This window comes from Lynx rufus, unplaced genomic scaffold, assembly GCF_022079265.1.
Source record: "Lynx rufus isolate CCGP_SWC_20201006 ecotype Redwood Valley unplaced genomic scaffold, mLynRuf1.p SCAF_12, whole genome shotgun sequence".
NCBI classification, from domain to species: domain Eukaryota; kingdom Metazoa; phylum Chordata; class Mammalia; order Carnivora; family Felidae; genus Lynx; species Lynx rufus.
The window spans coordinates 26,024,367-26,049,073 of record NW_025814826.1 but is presented as its reverse complement, the minus strand read 5'-3'; positions in this window follow the sequence as shown (position 1 = coordinate 26,049,073).

Genomic DNA, 24,707 nt, shown 5'->3' with positions numbered 1-24,707 from the left:
GTCTTTAGTCAATTTGAAGTTAATTTTAGTGTATGGTGTAAGAAAGTGCTCCAGTTTCATTCTTTTGCATGCAGCTGTCCAATTTTCCCACCATCATTTGTTGAAGAGACTTTTTCCCCATGATATATTCTTACCTCCTTTGTTGTAGGTTAATCAACCACAAAAGTGAGGTTTTATTTCCAGGCTCTCTTATTCCATTGATCAATGTGTCCATTTTTGTGCCAGTATCAGTTTGTTTTGATTACTATAGCTTTGTACAATATCTTAAAATCTGAGATTGTGATACCTCCAGTTCTGTTCTTTTTCAAGATTGATTTATGTGGGGTCTTTTGGGGTTCCATATAAATTTTAGAATTATAGTTCTGTGAAAAATGTTGGTATTTTGATAAGGGATTGCATTAAATCTGTAAAATGCTTTGGATTGGATGGACATTTTAACAATATTCATTCTTCCAATTAATGAGCATGAATATATTTCATTTGTGTCATCTTCAGTTTCTTTCATCATTGTTTTACAGTTTTTGGAGTACAGGTCTTTCACCTCCTTGATTAAGTTTATTCCTAAGTACTTTATTTTTTGATGCAATTGTGAATGAGGTTGTTTTCTGCTACTTCATTATTGTGTAAAAATGTAACATATTTCTGCATATTTTCTATCTGCCACTTTACTGAGTCCACTTATCTGTTCTAGAAGTTTTTGGTAGTCTTGAGGGTTTTCTGTATATAGTATCATGTTATCCACAAATAATGAAAGTTTTACTTCTTAATTGCCAATCTGGATGTCTTCTATTTCTTCATCTTGTTTGCTTGCTGTGGCTAGGACTTCCAGTACTATGTTGAACAGAAGTGAGAATGGACATTCTTATTCCTGATCTTAAAGGAAAAACTTCCTTGCCCATTAAGTATGATGTTAGTTGTGGGTACTTTGTATATGGCCTTTAGTATGTTGAGGTACGTTCCCTCCTACTTTGTTGAGAGTTTTTATCATGAATGAGTATTAAACTTTGTCAAATGCTTTTTCTGCATCTATCAAGATTATCACATGGTTTTTATTCTTTCTCTTCTTAGGGTGATGCATCATTCTGATTGACTTGTAAATATTGAATCACTCTTACATCCCTGGAATAAATCCCACTTAGTTGTGGTGAATGATTTTTTTTTTTTTGATGTATGGTTGGATTTGGTTGGCTAGCTAATATTTCATTGAGGATTTCTATATGTTCATCAGAGATACTGGTCTGTACTTTTTTTTTTTTTAATGTGGTGTCTTTATCTGGTTTTGGTATCAGGATAATGCTGGCCTCATAGAATTAAGTTGGAAGTTTTACTTTATGTTTTAATTTTTTTGGAATAACTCTTCATTAAATGTTTGGTAAAATTCACCTGTGAAGCGATCTGGTCCTGGATTTCTTTTGTTGGGAGTTTTGTTGTTGTTATTATTATTATTACTGACTTAATTTCATTGCTAGTAATGAGTCTGCTCAAATTTTCTATTTCTCAAAAAAAATTTTTTTTCTATTTCTCCCTAATTCCAATTTTGGAAGATTATATGTTTCTAGGAATTTATCCATTTCTTCCAGGTTGTCCAATGTGTTGGCATATAATTTGTCATATTATTCTCTTATAATCATTTGTATTTCTGTGGTGTTATTTCTCTTCTTTCATTTATGATTTTTGAGTTCTCCTTTTTTCTTGATGAGTCTGGCTAAAAGTTTATCAGTTTTGTTGAATTGTTTGGAGCCAGTTCCTGGTTTCATTGATCGATGCTGTTAGTTTTTTTTAGTCCCTAATTCATTCACTTCTCTCATTTATATTTCCTTGCCTCTACTGGTTTGGGGCTCTGATCTTTTTCTAGTGCCTGCAACTGTAGGATTAGGTTTTTTGAGATTTTTCTTGCTTGAGGTAGGCCAGTATTGCTATAATATTCCCTCTCAGAACAGCTTTTGCTGCATTCCAAACATTTTGGATAACTGTGTTTTCCTTTTCATTTGTCTCATGTATTTTTTAATTTCCTCTTTAATTTCTTGGCTGACTCATTCATTGCTTAGTAGCATGTTATTTAACCTCTATGTATTTGTGTTCTTTTCAGATTTTTTTTCTTGTGATTGATTTCTAGTTTCATACAGTTCTAGTCAGAAAAGATGCATGATATAATTTCATTTTTAAAAAATTTATTGAGACTCGTTTAGTGGACTAACATGTGATCTGTTCTGGAGAATGTTCCATGTGCACTTGAAAAGAAAGTATATTCTGTTGTTTTGGGATGGAATGTGAATATTTGTATGGTTGATCTGGTCCAATGTGTCCTTCAAAGTCATTGTTTCCCTGTTGATTTTCTGTCTGGATGATCTTATCCATCGCATACAAGGGTGTTAAAGTCCTTTAATATTATTGTATTACTGTAATTTTCTTAACGTCCGTTAATCGTTTTTTAAATGTATTTAGGTGCTTTCATGTTGGGTGCATATTGACAATTGTTACATCTTCTAATTGGATTGACCCTTTATCATTATATAGTGTCCTTCTTTGTCTCTTGTTAGTCTTTGTTTTAAAGTTCTGTTTTATCCACTATAAGTATTGCTCCTCCAGCTTTCTTTCTGCTTGCATGATACATTTCTTTTTCCATGCCTTCACTTTCAATCTGTATCTTATAGGTGGCATGTGGATGAATCTTGCTTTTTTTGTACATTCAGTCACTGTCTTTTTAAAAGTCTATATTTATTAATAGGTATGTACTGATGGAAATTTTTTGGTAGTTTTATGATTGTTTTTATAGTTCTTCATTTGTGGTTTGATGGCTTTCTTTAGTGATATGCTGGGATTCATTTCTCTTTATGGTTTTATATATCTATTAAAGGTTTTTAATTTGTGGTTAACATTAGGTTCCTATATAACATCTTATGTGCACAGAAGTCTATATTAAGTTGATAGCCATTTAAGTTTGAGTCCATTATAAAAGCACTAAATTTTTACTCTCCCCACACACATTTTGTATATATGATGTCATATAATTTTATTTTGTGAATCCTTTGATTGATTGAATTGATTTTACTGCTTTTGTGCTTTAAACTCCATATTAGTTTTACAAGTGATTGATCTACTATTTTTATTATGTTTGCATTTACTTGTGAAAAATTAGCCTTTCATAATTTTCCTACTGCTGATTATGGCCTTTTCTTTCCACTCAAAGAATTCCCTTCAACATTTCTTATAAAGCTGGTTTAGTGGTGATAAATTCCTTTAACTTTTGTTTGTCTTAAACTATTTTTCTCTCCTCCTCTCCTGAATGATAGCCTAACTGGGTAGGGTATTCTTGGTTGTAGGTTTTTTTCCTTTCAGCACTGGGAATATATCATGCCACTCTCTTCTGGAATGCAAACTTTTTGTAAAAAATCAGCTGATAGCCTTTTGGGTATCCCTTATATGTATTGATTTTCTTTTCCCCCAATGCTTTTAGAATTCTCTTTAGTTTTTGCCATTTTAATTATTTTAGGTCTTGGTATGGACCTTCTTGGGTTAATTTTGTTGGGGGCTTTCTGTGCTTCCTAGATCTGGATGTCTATTTCCCAACATTACGAAAATCTTTAGCTTTGAATAAATTCTCTGCCTCCTTTTCTCTCTTCTCCTTGTGAGATCCTTAGAATGTGAATGTTATTATGCTTGATGCTGCTGAGTTCTCTCAACCTATCTCATTTTTTTTTTCTTCCTGCAATTCAGCTTGGTTGTTTTCTATTACTCTGGTTGCTCCTATGTTTTTCTGCTTCTTCTAATTTATTAATGTAACAATCTACTGATTCCCTCTAATATATTTTTAATTTCAGTTGCTTGTGTTCTTCATCTCTGATTTGTGCTTTTTTTTTTATAGTCTATCTCTTTGTTGAAGGTCTCTGAGGCTCTCCACTGTTAAGTCCAGTGAATACCTTTATGACCATTACTTTGAACTTTTAATCAGGTATATTGCTTATTTCCATTTCATTTAGCTCTTTTTCTGTGGTTTTGTCATATTCTTTCATTTGAGGCCTATTCCTCTCTTATTTTGCCTCTCTGAATTTGTTTATATGTATTAGGAAAGTCAGTTATATTACCTCATCTTGAGAGTGGTGGCCTTATGAAGAAGAGGTCCTGTAATGCAATGCCCCACGTTTACCAGAACCAGATGCTTCAGGGGTGTCTCCCATGTGTGTTGTGTGTACCCTACTTTGGTAGCTGACTTTAGTCCAGTCTTTAGTCCAGTCAGCTGCAGTGGCTCACTTTATCTTTTATGGGCTGAGTTTTGTCCCTGTGTTGTTAAGAGGCCAGCCTAGGGCTGTCATGAGCTCGTATTTAGGCAGTGTCAGCAGTCAGATCTGCAGAGCACTCTTCCTAGTTGTCCCCTGAGAGATTTTCATCAGTGGGTAGGATCTCAGACCCAATGTCTGCCCCCCATCCATCTGCCAGGGCTGTAGTCACACTAAACTTCAGAGCTGTTTCCTTGTGCCACCCCCTAGGAGGTTTTTGTTAGTGAGCAAGTGGCAGTCAGAACAGATGCTTGTCTCTAGTCCATATGCTGGGGTTGTAGTCATACTGAATGACTAGGCACTCTGTCTGCATTACCAGCTATAAGGTTTCACTGCTGGGACTGTAGGTGCATTGGTGTGTGTGGTTATCTTCCCCTTTCCCCAGGGCAGGAGTCACTTTGGAATTGTGCCTATCCCTGGTGGGGCTGCTTTCAGGGTGTGTTGTGGAGGAAGCCTCTTTGGACAGATGCCTGCCAAGTGGAGTGGGATGGATGGAGCAGATCCATGGAAGAATGTAGTGAAGGGCATGCAGCATTAGCAAATTAGGAGTAGAATGCCCTGGTTCCTGCAAGTGTCTGGCTATATAGGCTGTGAGGGAGTGGAGGAGAAAATGACACTTGCCAGCTCTTTTGCTCAGAGAAGTCTTCTAAAGATTCCTGCCCCTCCAGAACATGTTCTGAGATTAGTAAATAAATTTCCTTCCCATATGCCCTAGGCATTTTTCAAACTGTTGATTCTGTGCTGTATCTCAGTGGGGTTGCTGTGCTGGCTCTAAATGGGCAAGAACTCAGGTTCCAATTGCCCTGGAGCTAAGCCTGGTGATTTTTAAAGTACTTGGAGTTAAGCCTTGCTGATAGTAAAAACTCATGAGGTTAAGCCCAGCTGGTTTTCAGAGACAAATGTAATGGGGACTTGTCTTTCCAGTGCAAGTCTCCAGTGGTTGGGTTGCCTAGTGTGGAGTCTGATTCTCTCACTTCTCTTGCTTGTGGTGCCCCTTCCATTTGTGGTTAGTCTTGCCAGGGGTTTGGTTCTCAACCAAATGCATCCGTGCCCCTTCTACCCTTTTCAGTATGGCCTCCTCTCTATGATTAGCTGGAAAGTCTGTTCTTCTAATCTTCAGGTCCTATTCTGAGTTGGTTGCACTGCTGTGGCTGTTACCTCAATGTGTCCATGGGACAGGGTGAGCTTAAGATCCTCCTACTAAACCATCTTTCCAGAAATCTGAGAACAAATTCACTTTTGCTTCTCCTTATTACCTATCTCATGTAAAAGTGGAATATGTTTTTTTTAATTTATTATATGAATTATCTAGGTAATAGCTTCAATTTCCCTTTTATAAAGATCTAGATCAAAAATAGAAGTGTTACCTGAGGTTTTCAAATAGGCATTCAATATCTATTCCACTGACTTTTTTTTTCCAGAATGCTTCCATAATATCCAAATTGTTGATATAATAATTCAATTTGGTAGAATTTTTATGAACCCTATTTTCAGTTTTCAACAACATTGATCAGCCATTGTTCAGGTGCTTATTAAATGCCAGTCCTACAGATAAAATGATGAACAATAGAAGGAATTTCCTTGTTCTCACACAGCTTGCATTAGAGAGTAGGAGATTTTAACAAATGATCACACCAATGAATGAATACTTATAAAGTATAAGATTTCATAAAGGAAAGGCATATGACTTATATGAATGCAAATCAAGGAGGCTGAATGGAGTGACTGGCAAAATGGGATCATGATGGCTCCAGAGCAAAGATCAAGAAGGAGATCAAAATCTTCAAAGGCTACAGAATTAAGTACAAGTTAAAACAAAGACCTTAAAGCCATATTAAAGATTTTTATTCTTTTTCCTAAAAAAAATGGTAAGATGTTAAAGTTTTTAAGCAGGCTGTGTTTAAACCCAGTAGGCATTTGTAAAAGATCAGTCTGCCTGCGGTGCAGAGAATGTGTTAGGGTGCAGGGCAGTATACAGAGTAGGATGTTAAGGTGTAAAATGATGGTGGCCTTGACCTTATGAGCAAGAACTGAAAATACCGAATGACAAAAAAATATTCAAGAAGATGCATCCAAATGGTGATAAGTCCTTTTCTATCACTGTTAGACAATTATAGCATTAGTAATATATAAAAGGTAAAGCACCTCATTACTTAAAGCCTTGGGGTTCAAATTTACATCCTAGACCTTTGTAATAGATCAGAGTCCAATTTTCCATTCTATGTCCTGAGAAAATTCTTTACACTCTCAAAGGAACTGGTAAGATTTTTGTCTGGGAACCTTCTTATTTCCATTCATAGTAATGATACTCCTGATAGAGAATGGCCCAGTCTCTGTACCTCAGCCCATTAGTGTGTGATGGATGAGTTATAAGTTGCTGCTAAGAAGTGACCTACTCAGTTCTTAGTGGCCAAGTCAGGTCCTAGAGTGTGGAAAATAGGGGCAAAACCTTATTGCTGCCAGCAGCCTTATCTGAATAGCCTAGAAAAGCACCCCAAGAGGAATCGGCTTCAGGGGTGGGGGTAGGGGTGGGGGTGGGGCCTAGTGATTCCTACTGGCAGAGAATGGAAACAAATCCTGCACTTGTTGCTCTGGACTGAGGTTCTGAGTGAACCAAGGAGGAGGTGTTACATCCAGGCACCCACTTCAGTAGCCAGCTGCCCGTGGTTGCCACTGTGGGCCTGGGGTCATGAAGCTGCTTAGAGAAGTTCCTCTTGCCAGTATCCAAGGTGTATGCCTATGGTCCAAGGAGTGCTAGTGTGCTTATTAGGGGAAGAAAGGGAGCCTCATTTGGCCTCCTATAATCATGGCTACAGGTATTCAGACCAAATATTTATCTTGGCATTTGGGCTAATTTACCAATTAAAAGCATCCAAGGCTGCTGTGGTGTGACTGTTCCTATACTGCATGCATGAGTATTATAGTTTCATCATTAATTTGAAATACTTGATGTGAAAAAGGATGGAAGATTAATTTGTATTATTATAAGAACCTTTAACATTACACTCATCGATGAAAGAAAGTTTCAGTAAAATATAAAACATGATTTCAGTTTGAAATCTTTAAGCAGTTGGGACACCTGAATGGCTCAGTAAGCTGAGCATCTGACTTCAGCTCAAGTCATGGTCTCATGGTTTGTGAGTTCAAGCCCCATATTGGGCTCTGCGCTGATAGCTTGGAACCTGTTTGGGATTCTCATCTCCCTCTCTGCCCCTCCCCTGATTGCACTCTCTCTCAAAATAAATAAATAAACTTTAAAAAATTATTTATAAAATCTTTAAATTGTTTCCCCCAAGTTATTAAAATTTATTAACTGCTTATATAATTCCTTAATGATATCTATCAGGATTTGGGGATTGGGGGGATAACCATCAAGATAGGAATTATGTGTAAGCCATTTAAAATATAAACAAAAGGAAGCTAAATTTTCTCCAATGTTGACCTTTTATCACAAGCTTATATCATGTATTCCTTTGAATTTCATATTTTAGTTTTCATAGTTACATGTCACTAAATACTGTACACTTTCAAATCTCTCCTAGTTTTTATGAAGTGCTCTATCATTTTTCTGATTTTGAACTTCGAAAAGGGAGTTCAGTTCCCATAATGGCAGATGGCAAGACCCCCCCCCAAAAAAAAAAAAAACTTATTTTTACTCCTGGACCCATATAGTTTGAGAATACATGTATTCATCCTTTTCTGTGTTCATCTGTGCCTGCACAATTTTCCTTGATCTCCCTCCATACCTCCTTGAAAGCTAAAGTTCCAAAAAGAGAATCCTATTTCCTTCTTCACATTTCTGGTTGAGTTATTTTAGAGACTAAATGAGAAAGTGTATGAAATACCACAGGCAACTGTGATTAGAAAGAACAAGGCTCAAAATATTTCAGTGTCAGGAATATATAATGCAAATGCAACCTAAATGCAAAGTGCCATGATGCCTCAAAGGAAGCACTAAGAGAAAATGCCTTATAAATATGAATCTAAAAATATAAATATCAAAAGGTCAATCAGATACATTTATAAGAATTTTTGGATAATTCTTGTATAGTGTTTATTCAATGCATGTCAATATGCAAAATCCAGAAAATTCCTCACTCTTGTAAAAGTTCAGGTAGAAAATAGTTGCAGATCTGGACTTTAAAAAATAAATGAAGGGGCACCTGGGTGGCTCAGTCAGTTAAGTGTCAGACTTTGGCTCAGGTCATGATCTTGTGGTTCATAAGTTCAAGCCCTGTGTCAGGCTCTGTGCTGACAGCTCAGAGCCTGGAGCCTGCTTCGGAGTCTATGTCTCCCTCTCTCTCTGCACCTCCCCTGCTCACACTCTGTCTCTCTCTCTCAAAAGTGAATAAACAGGAAAAAAATCAGTGAAAAGTCGGTGGTGTCCTTAATAACGTGAGAACCTGATTAGTAGCAAATGCTTCATTTCAATGACTGACTTAGGTTCCACAAAAATCCTCCAGTGTATTTACAGTGAGCCAATCTAGTCACACCACACAGGCTACCCAGAAAAAGATCAAGAACACGTATGAAGTGAAATCAATCCCCCTTGGAACTTTGGGCAAAGTGACATAAGCCCAGGAATTTGGCTGTGGCAACAGTGATGTTGAAGAGAATGATATGCTTTCAATTTGAAGATAATCAGTTGGCCATTGGGTGGTACCCTAGAAACTATACAACATGTTTGTCACTAATTGTTCCCAGAACAAAAGGGAAATCAGTTGGACCAAAATGTCCATGATTTCCATCTTTGCCAAAGTTCAAATATATATTAATTCTCTTCAAAGCTTTGCCAATTAGTCACAAGTTGGCTCTTTTTGGTAAGGCTGTAAATAATTTTTGGAAAGATACTACAGTTGGGATGCCAAACAATGGGGAGTATAACCATAGCAAGCAATGTTTGGCTCAGTGCTTTTGAGATGGGTAAAAGGAATTACCTTTCTAATTTCATGATTAAAAATTTTGCTAACTAATTCTGACAACTCAAGCAATCTTAGACAAGATTTCTTTCACTGGCCTAATTAAATGTTCATACAGATCAAGCAATTCACTTAACAGTTGAGATAAAGTCCTAATATAAAGATTCTATTCTGAGACCTGGGAGAAATGAGTCACAGACCCAGTTCATTTCTTTTCACATATTTGTAATCTTGCATAAATCCTTAAACTCCCCAACTCTTTGAGTACTTGATGTGTTGAGAGTAGGTTGACCACAGCCCTAGAGAGATAAGACCAGCTTTATGTTGATACCTAACTTCATGGAGGATGTAGTGCTTTAAAATCCTTAAAGATGAGGAAGATTCTGACAGGTGGAGATGTAGAAGAAAGCTATTCTTAAAGGAATAAATTCTAAAACCCGTGAATGGACTGTTAAAACCTGTAGTCTTAGTTCTCTTGTATCAGAAGATAAGGCTTTACAAGTGCAAAGTTAAGAAGTGAGGCTGGAAAAGTAGGATTAGCACTATACTTCAATAGGCTCTGAAATCACCAGAACCTCATTCTGTAGGCCAAGAGAGTCCATCAAATGTTTTGACATAGGAAAATATCAGCAATCAAACCATGTTTCTTTTTTTAAGTGATTAGACAGAAATTTGTAGGAGATAATAGGATAAACTAAAAGTAAGAATATAAGTTTAAGATGTGGTATTTAAAAAATGTTAATGTGACATCATGAAAGGCTGAATTAGAGCAGTCACAACACTAGAGAAACAACAGTGAATGTAAGAGATTTGAAGTGAGAGAATCAACAGAATGTAGCAACAAATTAGATAAGATGAAGACATAAAGAAGAAAGTGTGATAGGTGTTCAGCCTAAATGACTGAAAGTTGGTGTAACTATTAATACAATAAAAGAAAATCTGGCTTGGGGCTTCTGGTTTGAGAGATGAGAACTCTTTCTGAGACTCTAAGTTAAAGATACTGATTCCAAACAGAGATCCTTAATACATAGACATTCTCTTCTGTGGCTCAGGACATGATTTTGCTGTGTTAAGGTGGTGATAGCAGCTGTGAACTGGAAGGGATCATTAAAGGACCCAGCAAAGGAGAGGTTCAAGGACACAACCTTGAAACATATCTATTTGGATCAGGAAAAAATTGACATATAGAACAGGATAGAGAACCTGAAGTCAGAAGCCAAGTTAACTATAGTAGCACCTCTAAACTCAAGATAGGAGGCTATGGATTGGACAGTGAGAAAGCCAGACTGCATGGAACTAAGCTTAGGTGTGTATCAGAGAGTGAAAATCTCAAAACAGACTTGCCCTTCCAAAATTTTGGGAAGGGGGAAAAATAGGGATAGAGCCAAGCTTGTTAAGGATATGTCAAGTATGTGGAAAGTTTTGGAATTTTGGGTGAAGAAAGAAATAAGACTGGGAAGATTCCTTCTGACCCTTATTAATACTCATTTGCCAAATATTTACACAGTGCCCTCTATGTGCCAGGTATAAATCTAGACACTTGGAATATAGTAGTGAATAAAACAAAGTCCCTGTCTCCATGAAGCTTTTATTCTGAGGCGGAGAAAAACAGTAAGCAGACCAACATATCAGAACACATAGTAATGAATGCTATGAAAAAAATAAGGCCACAGAACAGAGACTGGTGGACAGGTATGATTTTGGATAGAGTGGTCAGGAAATACTTAGAAACAATTGAGAGAAGAAAGCCCTGAAAGAAGCTTCTAGATGTGCTTAAAGCTATTGGACTGTATAATGTCACCTGGGAAAGAGGAACAGAGAAGAGCCCCAAGTTCTTAAAAGTATGGCACTCCACTGCTTACAGCTAGAGATGAGTTTTAAGCAGCAAATGAGGTAAGAAACAGAAGTAGAAAAATCAAGAAAATTGTATCCCAGCGGTGCTTAATAAGACAGGATAATCAACTTTGTAAAATGAGGATTATGGAAAGTAAAATCCATAAAGGCAGGGTTTTTTTCCGCTTTTATTTACAAATATCCGAGTTGGCATATAGCATGTGTTCAGTAACATTTGTTAGACCATAACCATAATCACACCACTGGTGATTAGGTCGAGAGCAGTTTGGGTGGTATAGTATGGTCAAGTTGAAGACACATTTGCAGAGGAGAAAGCAGCAAAACCAAGTCTTTATCTGTGTTCTTATGTGTTTCCTTCTTAATTACCAGAAGGCTTGCCATATATCCACAGTGCCGAGAACATGGTACATGTTGAATTATATTTTTATATAAATGAAATACAAAAACTGCAAACAGGGACAGAAAATAGGACAATTTTGTGGCTACATGGGTATAAAGTACTCAGCACGGAGGTAGATTCTTGAGAAGATGGTGAGGTGTGATATAAGCATATAATCTAACAAACATAGTAGATATTTATAGATAGGAAATATGGAGGAATCAAAATATTAGAGAAGATGAGAATGAAGATGTCAACATGGAAAAGCTGAAATGAGCTAGTTATTAGAAAAATATAGATTATATTTTGAACTGCTGAGTTTAAAGAGGGGGTACAGTATGATGTAATTGAAAAGCATGGGACTAGGAGGAAAGAGGCCTGTAGACTATGCCTGACTCTGTTAGTAACTAGCTGTGTGACTTCAGGACAGATATTCTGCCAGATCTCAATTTTTCTCATCTGAAATATGGGTGAGGCACAGTGGACTCCAGTTCTTCTGGCTGCAATAATCTTTGATTCTATGAGAAGAACTTGTACACAAAGATGACCTTCTCTAAGGGCAAAGTTAGTGCTAGAGCCGCAAATGTGGGTATAATTAACAGGAAGGTAACAGTTGAAGTTCAGAGATTATTTGAGTTTTGGATGGTGGATAGAACTCCATGTGTCATTAACTGGCTCCACATGGAGATTTAACCACACCCTTGGCCTCCTTCCCACTGTTCTCTGACCTATTCACTTGGCCAGTGCTGGCAATGAAGAAGCCCACAGTTAGAGAGCAGCTGTTCTTAGGAGGGGTGGGGAAACCACAACTGACAGAAGAAAATAAGACAATAGGGAAGTGAACACTACACCTCAGGAGAAGCAAGAATCAAAATGGTTCTCCCTTGAATGCCTTAGGCTATGAGGAAATTTTACTGAAGAATAACTTCATAAGATTTAGCCTCATGGCAAAAATCGTATTCAATCCATTAAAAAAAGATAAAATGTCTTCTGTACATGTGTCATTGAGAAATCCACATAATTCTCTACAAAGGACATGTGGATTTGGATTTTACTTACATTTCTGTGACTGAGTGTTACTTGTTGAGCACATATACAGATTAGAAAATTTTTGAGGGTGTAGCAAATTTAGGCTTTGCCTAAAATTTTCCTTTCCTCTAGTTCACTATGTCCCATCAGTATGTATCTCAAGTAACAGGATAGTCAGATGACAGATAATTGTCACTATCCATTATATGTAATTGTCTTCTACTTGACTCATTAAAATTTTTTAATGATATGTATACATATTCTATTCTATATATATACATGGAATATGCATCTAATATGATAGGTAAGTAGATCTTTTATGTTCCACATTCAGAGAAGCATAACCACTAGAAATAAAGAGGAATAGGAAGTTTCTCTGGGAACGATGTTAAACCCTTGATTTCTGTAGAGAAAAAAAACCCATTAAGTATCTGCTGTGTGAAAGGCCTGGGAGAGATGTTATGGAAGCACGTATAACAGACTCAGTTCTAACAGCTCACCTCCATATGCACATGATTGGAACTAGTCATTTGCAATGATATTACTGTATAAGACAGGAACTTATCCTATTACAACTTCTATTATGCTACCATAATATTTTCTGACTACAAAAATATTGTAATCATATGATTAAAGTTTAGATGATAATGAAGACTAAAGAGAAAAATAGAAAAATAGAGATACAGGGTTAGAGAGAGCCCAGAGAGATAAAGGTATTCATGAAAAGCAAAGGTAATGGGATAAATGAGAACAGTGGGAGATTATAATTCACCTTAACTTTCTATTCAGCAAACATTTAAATATATTTTATCTAATATATTTATATAAATATCAATTGTATTCCCAGATACAATTATACAATATACAAATATGCAATATACATGTTCTACACTAAAGAAATTAAGATTTGGTAGTTATATTGAGCAGACCCTCAATAAATTTTGCTGAAATAAAAGGGAGAAACCATAGAGGAAGACCGGGAACCACTGTATAGCCGTTCTCAATCTTTTTGAACCTGGAAGGAAAGTCCTAGACCTATAGATTCATCTAAAAACACAAGGTAGACTTCTGAGTAAACTGGCAGAGTGAATCCAGGTCCCAGAGACCCTCTTTGCCCAATAGCTAATGAAAACATACAGAAACAAAGCTGTTAAAATTTACAAGCAGTTTCTTTAAAAAATTTTTTAACGTTTATTTATTTTTGAGACAGAGAGCATGAACAGGGGAGGGGCAGAGAGAGAGGGAGACACAGAATCTGAAACAGGCTCCAGGCTCTGAGCTGTCAGCACAGAGCCCGACGCGGGGCTCGAACTCAGTGAGATCATGACCTGAGCCAAAGTCTGACGCTTAACCAAGCAAGCCACCCAGGCGCCCCTACAAGCAGTTTCTAAATGAGAAAAAGGTCATAGCCTTTAAAGAGAAATGAAAGAATGTCAGTCCCTTACGCAACCCTTATCACTTTGAAGAAATATTAAGGAAAAAGAGTAGATACAATCATGAGAATTTTTACTAATACCTTCAATTTGAAAGGAAGAGGACAAATGGTTTGAGTAAGCAGCAGGAATGTGGGGAAGAAATACTGAAAAACATCATGAGAACAGAAAGGTCTATACATCCTTCTGGAATCTCAGCAGAGGGACAAAGAGTACTAATGCCTGAGTTTCATTTTTCAGGGTGCTGTACTAAGCCAATAGAATTTATCAAGGCCAATAGGAGTGCGTTATATCCTCCTAGATGGAGTGGTCTAGACTATATGATATTTAAAGGTATCTCACGAATAAGCAGATAAGGGGTTTTGACTGTGGCTTCACCCCACCCCCCGAGAGATGGTGGCATTCACAGTATAGTAACAGGTCTCAAATCTATTCCTTGCTATGCCCCTTGGTACACCTTGATTTCCTTGGGGACATATCTTTTGTCTGTACCCCTTGCTGTATTTGTGTTCAGTTAAATCTGAATATTATTCCTGGTGGTGACAGTGTCAAATAGTCACCCCTACTATATCATAACTAATAGTTTGGAGAATTTCAACTGTTAAAATATGCCAGGTTTTAAAAAGTGGTATATTTTTTTAAATGGAGAAGAAAGTGAAGAAAAGGAGGAATCAGAATAGGAATAAAGGAAAATAAAATAGAACACAATCTGAAAAATTAGCCAGGGAATAGAAGATAACTTGAGAAGTTCAAGCTATAAATAAACTTAATGAGAATATGAAGTCAATAAAACTAGATCTCAAAAATATTATTTTTAAAAGGATGAAATGACAAACATTTAAAAGCATCATTGTAGACCCAAAAAATCGATTAGTAAAGGAACAAGATAGCCAGTCAAAACTCAAATTCCTACCTTGGGTAACAAGTATAAGATATAATAATTGTGGATGCAGAGAAAAAAGACAAAAATAGCAAAGTAATTGGAAAATGATAGATCTAAAAGGCCAACAAAGATTATCTGAGAGTGTAATTACTACAGCATAGAACCTGGTAGCTGGATCAGAGAAAGGATTTAATAATAAAACACATAGTTCTTATAAATTATATGCCAGTTTGAAAGCCAAAGGACAGAAAGCAGTACAAATAATTCTAAACGCTGGGTAACTCAGTGGAACTGCATTTAAATCATCTGAACAACTATTTCAATCATCTGTTTTGCTCTGAGAAAGATATGAAAATACTGATATTTCTCAAATTAGAGAAAAAAGTCCCTGAAGATTCAGAGGAATAGCTATCAAAAACTATTGTCTCAATCAACTAAATTCACATAAATATCTAAAATTCAATGCATAACCAGTGCATACCTAATTCACTGCCTGTAAATTTCTGACTGGATCTGATGGACATACAAAAAAACTTCAAAACCAGACCAACAAATACTATTAATGGCTTAAAAATAAAATCTCTGCTGTCAAGTCTCATAAACCATTTCTTTTTATTTAAAAAAAATTTAATGTTTGTTTATTTTTGAGAGAGTGCGAGCACGGAGGGCCAGAGAGAGAGAGGGAAACACAGCTCTAAGCTTTTGGCACAGAGCTCAATGCAGGGCTCGAACTCACGAACTGCGAGTTTGTGACCTGAGCTGAAGTCGGACACTTAACCAACTGAGCCACCCAGGCACCTAAACCATCTCTTTTTTTATATATATGATTTTACATTTTAATTCCAGTATAGTTCACATTCAATATTATATTAGTTGCTGGTGTGCGATATAATTATTCAACAATTCTATGCATTACTCGGTGGTCATCATGATAAGTATACTCTTAATCCCCTTTACAAACATCAGTTTGTTCTGTAGAGTTAAGAATCTGTTTCTTTGACTTGTTTTCTTCCTTTGTTTTGTCTCTTAAATTCTCTTACCTCCTTCCCACCCAGTTTAGTGTCTCATACAGAGGAGAGAAACTAGTCATGTTTACTAGCCTAAACACATGTATTTTCTTTTTACAAATGGTAGATAGCTATTCTGAGTTTAAAACAATGAATATCAAAAACAATTGATGATTTTATTCCTATCATTCTTGAATGCTAAACTGAGGTTAATGGCTGTCTACAGTACTGTGTACTATTCATACAGTGCCAGTCATTATGGAGATGCTTAAGTATATTTTGAAAACCAGGAGAAACACGATGCATTTGTAGTTTCCACTCTCCAGTCCTTCAAATCTCAAACCAGAGATTTCAATCTAAACTTTTACAGCCCTCTGAATTAAGCCTTTAACCCATGAAACTGCCGATAGCCTCTTTTATCAACAATGATCTCCTTTTGCTTCCTTTTTCAAGGTTTCACTGTATGATTCAAACAGCTGTTTGTCCTTTATAAGACTTCTCTCCCACACAGCACAGCTGCATTCCCAGATCTTTCCAACCTTCTGCCCTAGCTCTGAATCTTTCTCTTGGCTCCACTTGCTCCAAAGTCTGCACCTGTGCTTTGGACCTTGGGATCTCACAGGAACTGGAAAGGAACATTTTATTTTTAATAGATACATCTTAGATTATTTTCCTGCTTTTCCCCCATCACAGGAAAAAAAATAATTGTAACATATTAAATGAATTTTATATCATAAAATGACTTTTAAGACTTAGGTAGAACTAGCAAGTAGGCTATTAAGACAAATGGTTCATTTTCCAAACACTATAAAGAATAGGACGGTTAGAAAAAATAATTTTCTTCTATGGCTAGTCAGAGCATAATTTATGCTTACATTAAATGTAAACCATGGTTGGTTTCAGATTTTACACACACACACACACACACACACACACACACACACACACACACAAGTACATACAAAGCTACCTAGTAGTGAGCATGGGCTATGTCCAAGCAGAAGGCAATCAGGGTAGAGCACTCATTCACCAACTACAGCCATTCTCTCAAGCCCAAGCTGAGGTATACTGACTCTCCATTAAAATCCTTGCGCTCTCACCTCGGAGCAAGCTTGGATAGAAATAATTGAGCCATAGGCACTAAAATGTAATCATATGACAAGTGCTATAATAGTTCAAAATATTTCCCCTACTACCATTTCAAAATAAAGTCCTGTCACCTATTTCCTAATTTTGGTCTTAATTTTTGATAACTGAATCAAAACAGCATTATGAGAATATAAATATGTAATTTTGAATTTTACTGATTTGAGAAACTCAAATCTGGCGAACATGTTCGTTCCAATTTTAGCAGGCATCCAAGTTACCTGGAAGGGTTTTTTTTCAAAGGTTTTTATTAAGGTATAATTGTCAAACAAACTGAAAGTTTAAAGTATACAATTATACACACACACATAAATATATACACACATATATAGGTGTATATGTAATACATTAAATCATAATCAAGATAATGAACACATTACTCATCCCCAAAAGTTTCCTACTGCCCTAGTATAATATAATGTCTCCTTTCTTCCCCTTTCTGCCCAGCCCTTTTTCCATTGCCACTGCCTTCCCAGGGAATCATGAATCTGATTTTCATCACTATGTATTGGTCTGCATTTTCTAAAGTTTTATATAATGGAATCATATAGCATAGTTTCTTTATTTGGTCTGGCTTCTTTCACTCAACATGATTATTTTTCAGATTGATCCATGTCCTTGCATGCATGAATAGTTCATTTCTTTTTATTTCTGAAGAGCATTCCCTTGTTTAGCAATTTAGCGACAGTTTAAATGTGTTTAGCAAATAACCAGTTAATAGACATTTGTTTGTTTACAGCTTTTGGCTCTGAAAAGTAAAGTTGCTATGAACATCTATGTATCCTTTTTCTGGCCACAGTCTTTTCATGAGTAAATTAAAAAAGAGCAGAACATCTATATCGTATGGTAGATTCATGCTTAATTAAAAAAAAAAAACTGGCAAGTTCTTTTTCGAAGTAGTTGTTCTATTTTACATTTCCACCAGCTGTGTATAAAAGTTCTAGTTACTCCACATCCTCTCAATACTTGGCATGGTCTTAATATTAGATGCTTGTAATAAGCATATAATAGTATCTCTATTTTGCATGTCCCTAGTGAATATTGATATTTAGTATTTTAATGTATTTATTTGCCATCAGATATCTTCTTTGAAGTATATGTTAAGATAATTTTCCCAATTTTTAATTGTTTTTCTTTTCTTTTTTTCTTTTTCTTTTCTTTGTGAGTTTTGAAAGTTGTTTTATATTGTCTTAGATACAAATTCTTTAGTCAGATGTGATTTGCAAAAACTTTCTCCTAGTCTGGCTTTGTCTTTTCAGTGTCCTAATACTGTCTTTCTAAAACTAATATTCTTCATTATATTTAAGTTGAGTTTCTCAATATTTTCTTAATGGATCATGTTTTTAGGGTCATATCTTCACCTAACTTCACCTAAGTCAGTGTTGAGAGAATGTTAACCCATTATGAGAATATGAATATATAATTTTGAATTTTACGAATTTGAAAAACCTAAGTCTGGTGAACTAGATTTTGATCCAAATTTTGACAGGCATGAGGATAAACTAAAAGGATTTTTTTTTGAGGCTTAAGGTGTAATTGACAATAAACTGTATGCTTAAAGTGTACAATTATATATGTGTGCGTGTATATGCACACATATATATACCAATGAAATTATTACCATAATCAAGGTAATAAACATACAACCAAGATAACAAACATATCACTCACCCCCAAAAGTTCCCCAGTACACTTTTATAAATTCTCCTTCCTATGTTTTCTCTTAGATGTTACATACTTAGATCTATTCTCCATTTTGAGTTAACTTTTGTATATGGTGGGAGGCAGACACTGAAGTATTTTTCTTTTTTGCATAGGGATAGCCCAACTATAGGCAACATTTGTTGAAAAGACCATCTGTTCATTGAATTGCCTTTGAGACTTTGTCAAAAAATCAATTAACTATAGATATGTGAATCTATTTCTAGATTGTTTTTTTTTTTATCCTGAAGCCAATATCACACTATTGTGATTACTGTAGCTTTATAAAAAATTATTGGTCATGTAGTAAAAGTTCTCCACCTTTTGCTCCTCTTTTTCAAACTTATTTTGACTGTTCTGGGTTTTTTGTATTTCCATATGAATTTTAAAGCATGTTCATTTTTGTTAAGGACCTGCTTGGATTTTGATAATGATCACATTGAATATATACATCAATTGGCAGAGACTTGATATCCAAACAATATTGTCTTCCAAGCTTCATTTTTTTTTTTAGCTTTCTTAAAATATTTTTAGGCAATAGTTTATAGTTTTCACTTATGGTCCTTACATCTCTTCTGAAAATTATTCTTAAATTATTTCATACTTGGGGATGTTACTATAGATAGTATTGAATTTTAATGTCAATTTACAACTGTGAGTATATAGGAATGCACTTGAATTTTGTATATTAATCTTATATCCTGCAACCTTGCTAAACTCACTTATTAGTATCTTTTGTAGAGCCCATAGACTTTTCTTTGTAGATTATTTTTCCTTCTGAATAAAGGTCTGCTATTTCGCTTGTGATATCAACACTTACTACTTTTTTCTTATTGTAGTGCACTAAAACTTCCAGTATGATGTTGAATACACAAATGGTAAGAGTGAGCATTCTTAGCTTTCTCCTTATCTTATGGGGAAAGAATTCAGTCTTTAACCATTAAGTGGCATGTGCCAGTAGAGTTTTTTTTATAGACGCCCAGAGTAGGTTGATGATGATTCTTGGTAGTCCTATTTTACTGAGAATTTTTTTTTATTATTATTGGTAATGAGTATTGGATATGTTGAATGCTTTACATCTAATGAGATCATATTGTTTCTTGAGTTAGTCTGATAAATTGGTGAATGAGATTGATAGTCAAATGTTGAAATAACCCTGCATTCTTGGGACAAATCATATGTGATCTTGATATATGATCATTGTTATATGTTAGATTTGATTAAAATTTTGTTAGGAATTTTTACATGCTCTTGAGGAATATTGGAGTGCAATTTTCTTTTGTGATATTTGGTTAGTCTAGTTTCAATGTCAGAGTAATTTTGGCATTGTAGAATTTATTGGGAAACATTCTATGTTTTAATTTTCTGGAAGAATATATACAGTATTGGTATTTCTTGATTAAATGTTTGACATAATTTCCTAGCAAAGCTATATGGATCTGCAATTTCCTGTGTGGGAAGAATTTGAACTACAAAGTCAATTACTTTACTTACTGTGGGATTATTTGAGTTATCTATTTCTTCTTAAGTAAGTTTTGGTCTTTCAAGATACTTATCCATTTCCTATAAGTTGCAAAATTTATTGACCTTTTGAAATGATATTCCTCTATTTTCCTTTTAATATTCGTGTATTATGTAATGGTATCACCTCTCTCAATCTTAATACTGGTAATTTGTATCTGCAGTCTGATGTTCCTGGTCAGGCTGGCTAAAAGTTTAATTTTATTGATCTCAAATAATCAGCCTTTGGTTTTATTAATTTTCTCTATTTTTTGTTCATTATTTTGTAGTCTTAATTATTTGTTTCATAACAAAAAATACTTCTAGTGTTATTTGCTCTTATTCTAGTTTCTCAAAATGAAAGCTGAAGTAATTTCAGTCCCTTTCTAATATAGGTATGACGCCATAAGTTTCCCATTAAGTGTTGTTTTAACTGGACTTCAGAAATTCAATATCCCGTATTTTCATTTTCATTCTCTTAATACTTTGTGATTTCCATTGCCATTTTCTTTGACCCACAAATTATTGGGAACTACGTTTATAGTTTCAAAATATTCAAAGATTTTTCAGGGATTTTTCAGTTATTAGTTGTGGTCTGACTTAAGTCTGGACTTTTGACTCAGAACATGGTCTATCTGGGTAAATGCATAGTGTATCCTTGAAAAGAATGAATATTCTTTTTTTTTTTTCATGAGGTGCTCTATAAAAGTCAATAAGATTAACCTGATTGTTAGTGTTATTAACACTTTAATATTATTACATTTTTTTTTGTTGATCCTATGAAGTATTGAGAAATAGGAGTTGAATCCCTGAGTAAGGTTATAGATTTTCCTGTATCACTTTGCTATTCTATCAGTTTTGGTCTTGTATATCTGGAAGCTCTGTTAGTAGGTAAATAAATGTTTAGGATTGTTATGTTCTCCTGGATAATTCATTCTTTGTCACAGTGAAATAGTCATATTATCCCAGTACTTTTATGCTCTGAAAGAGTTTGTGTAATATTAATAGAGCCACTCTAGCTTTCTTTTTCATTACTGTTTGCCAGGTTGCCCCATTGTTCTCACTTTTAACTTATTTGGGTCAGGATATTTAAAGTGGGTTTCTTACAGAGTATATATAATTGGATCTTGCTTTTTATCCAATCTTTCAATTTTTTGTCTTTTAACTAGGGAGTTTTAAATCTTTACATTTAATAGGATTACCTATATGGTTGGGTTAAAATCTACCATGTCACTATTCATTTTCTAATTGTCCTGTTTTTTGTTCAGTTTGTCCTATTTTTCTGCCTTCTTTAGGATTGAGGGTTTTTTATTTTTTATCTCTTTTTGTTCTTTCCAGCTACAGTCTTTGTTTTTGTAATTTTAATGGTCACTTTAAGATTTATAGTATAAATTTTTTTAACTTAAACCTTCTACTTCAAGTGATATTATACTTGTTCACATATCACAAACAGCCTCATAATTACATTCTTTTCCTTTTCCCTCCTGGCCTCTGTACTTTTGTTGTCACACATTTTACTTCTGCGTATCTTAAAAACTTCATATTTCATTGGTACAATTTAGTTGATTATCTTTCACTAAAGGGATATAAATAAGAAAATGACATTTTATATTTATCCCTGTTGTTACCATTTCTAGCGATCTGTATCTCTATGTGTGCATCCAGCTTGTGATTCATTCAAATCTGAGTTTTTGACTATCAAAATATTTTTTTTCGTTGTTGGAACTCTTTTATTACAAATTAATTATTTATAAGGCACTAAAATGTCCTTACAGTCATATTGCAGCTATTTTCCTTATTGCTCCCCCAAACAGACATTATTTTCAAAGTGACTTATTTCCAAGTCTTTTGTCAACTAGACCTACTTTAGATTTCCTTATAAAATTCATGAGGGAACTCATAAATCATAAATTACAGGGTGATTCTTAAAAAGAAAACTCTCAATCCTATTTGTAGTTATCTCCTAAATATCGCAAGACCATAATGAATGAGAACTTCTCAATGATTCATTGTGAAATGCCCTAAGGAATCAAATCAGAGAGCAGTGATGTTATATGTTCCCCTGCTTAGCTCCAGGTTGACTCCCATCGTCCTCTGGAGTCTGTACTTTGTCCATATTTGTGAAGTTCTTTTGTCATTTTGCAAGGTTTCTCCATGGACAGATTTTGCGGTCTGTGTTATATCATAGCTAATTAATACTAAAATTCTGTCTGACTGTTTTTTACCCCATTATGTAAAAATGGTATATAAGTCATGGTATCCTAAAATACAGACTTTGCAGCTTTGGAGAGAAAGGAGGTAAGAACCCTAAAGAATCCCAAAGAAGAGCTGTCCATTAGAGCAAACAAATCAGGATGCAATAAGTCTGTGTGACTGATGATTAGGAGAAGCAGAATGTATTAAGACATAGTGACAAAAAAATAATTAATCATTTCAAATGTGAACACTGATTAAAAGTTACTAGAGCAGAAGTTCCAAAATATATAGTTTTTGATTTGTGATTAATCTGCTTTTCACATGTCCGTGAAGTATGCTTCCTGGTGAGAAGATGCAGGGATTTATTCATTTAAATGTGATTAATAATGCTCCTGAATAGTACAAGAGAAGCCAGTCAGAATCTTATAAGAGTAAATAGAGCCAGTTAAAGCCAGTTCACATCAAATATTTATTGTTTTGCTTTCCTGGGTATTTTGCTTTATCTCAAGGGATCCAAAAAAATGGTAATACTCAATTCCTATCCTAAAATATACTATAACTTAGTAAAAAAAAACACATAGTAGGCATTAAATATTTGTCAAAACATGAATCAATTTTAGTGCAATACAAAATTTGATCAATGTATCAGGAGATTCATGGGGAAAAAGAAATACAAAGTATTCCAATTGAAAGCATTAAAGAAACTTCCTGAAGAACTGGATCTTGAGATGTAGGATGATTTCAACATGTACAGATGAAACAGTAGGACAGTCTCTTTAGGAGAAAGGGAAATGTCTACCATTCACAGCCTACATGTTGTGTTGTGGTCACACTCTCTTATAAACAATAGCAAGAACAAAGACACAGAAATGAGAACAGGAAGAACAGTTCCCAGGAATGGGAAATCCCAGCTGGAATGTTTTGAGACATAACAAAGTGGATAAAACTTAAATGATTACAACCAAACAGTAGTGGACTAGGAATTTAAGATGAAAATATTTAGACTGTATTATAAAGAATCTTATATAAATACACATAAATTAAGAATACATTGAGAAAAGAGAACAAATTGGCTAAGTTAGAGGAATAATAGAGATGTTCAGGCAGGGCCTGGAATAGCACTTGTTTCCTTCAAACAGGAAAAAAAAAAAACCTAATTCATGGAATATTGGCTTAGGTACTCACAAGATTCCTGCCTCCCTGGTAGAAACCAGTTGGGCCTAGACTAAATACTGTGCTGGCTCTTGCTAACAAATCTTAAAAGGAAGACCCAAAAGGACCAAGCTTTTTCTATGTAGCTTAACTACATCCTAAAACAAAGCTCAAAATATATATGACTACAAAAATATCCAGCACCAACAGGATGAAATTAAAGAATGAATAAAATTAAGAATTGTGATCATGCAAAGAAAGAAAATTATGACCCCTAAGGAGTAGAAAAATCAAAACCAAACCAGAATGGACATAGATATCAGAATTATTAGACAAGGACAATAAAATAATTGTTTTCAGTTTTACTTTATTTTCCAAAAAGCCAGTTTGTCATTTCATACAGATTTAATAGGAAGGTATTTGCCACAGCCAATGTAAGCAAAACCAGATTTCAAATCATAGAAAAATCATGTATTTAAGGAGTTTTGAATGAAGTTACTCTTCATATAGAATTTTCCTTCATTCTGACTTTTAAAAATGTATTTAATCTTTTCCTGGAATTAGTGGAAGTTCTTAATAGCAGTTCTCATTCTTCCTTTTGTTTGTAATGTCTTCCTTGTCCTAGTACTTTTGTTCAAAATGTCTTTTTAGGATATCCCAAGTCTTCCCAAGTAGGATGAAGTTTAGAAAAGTTTTCTCTATCAATACCTACTCCATATGGTAGACAACTTGTCATTACTTAACTGTCTGACAAAATGTTATCGTGGAAGTTGTAGTAGTCTCATGTTCAGGGGGCAGGGCTTATATCCCAGATGTCAAACTAAAATTCCATTCTTAGAGCAATTAACCCAAGACTGTAGTTTCCAAACTGGGCTGCACACTAGAATCACCTGGAGAAATTTTTACAACATGCAAATAATCAGGCTCTACACCAGATCAATCAAATCAGAATCTTTGGGAGTGGGGCCTGACCATTAATTTTTTTTTTTAAGTCCCAAAGTGATATGTGGTCCAGGTTAAGCCTTGAGCCCTAACTCCTCTAGTCCTCAATTTGCAATACCAAGAATAATAATATATTTTTCACTTATCTCTTAAGCATTAAGATAGAAAAAAATATATCATGCCTCAAAACCTATAAAAGCATTTCTCATATTCAGTTCTTAAAAAATAAATTCTGGGAAAAAGTCAGTTCTGTTTTTGATAAAGGAACTTTCGTCTTATTTTCTAAAAA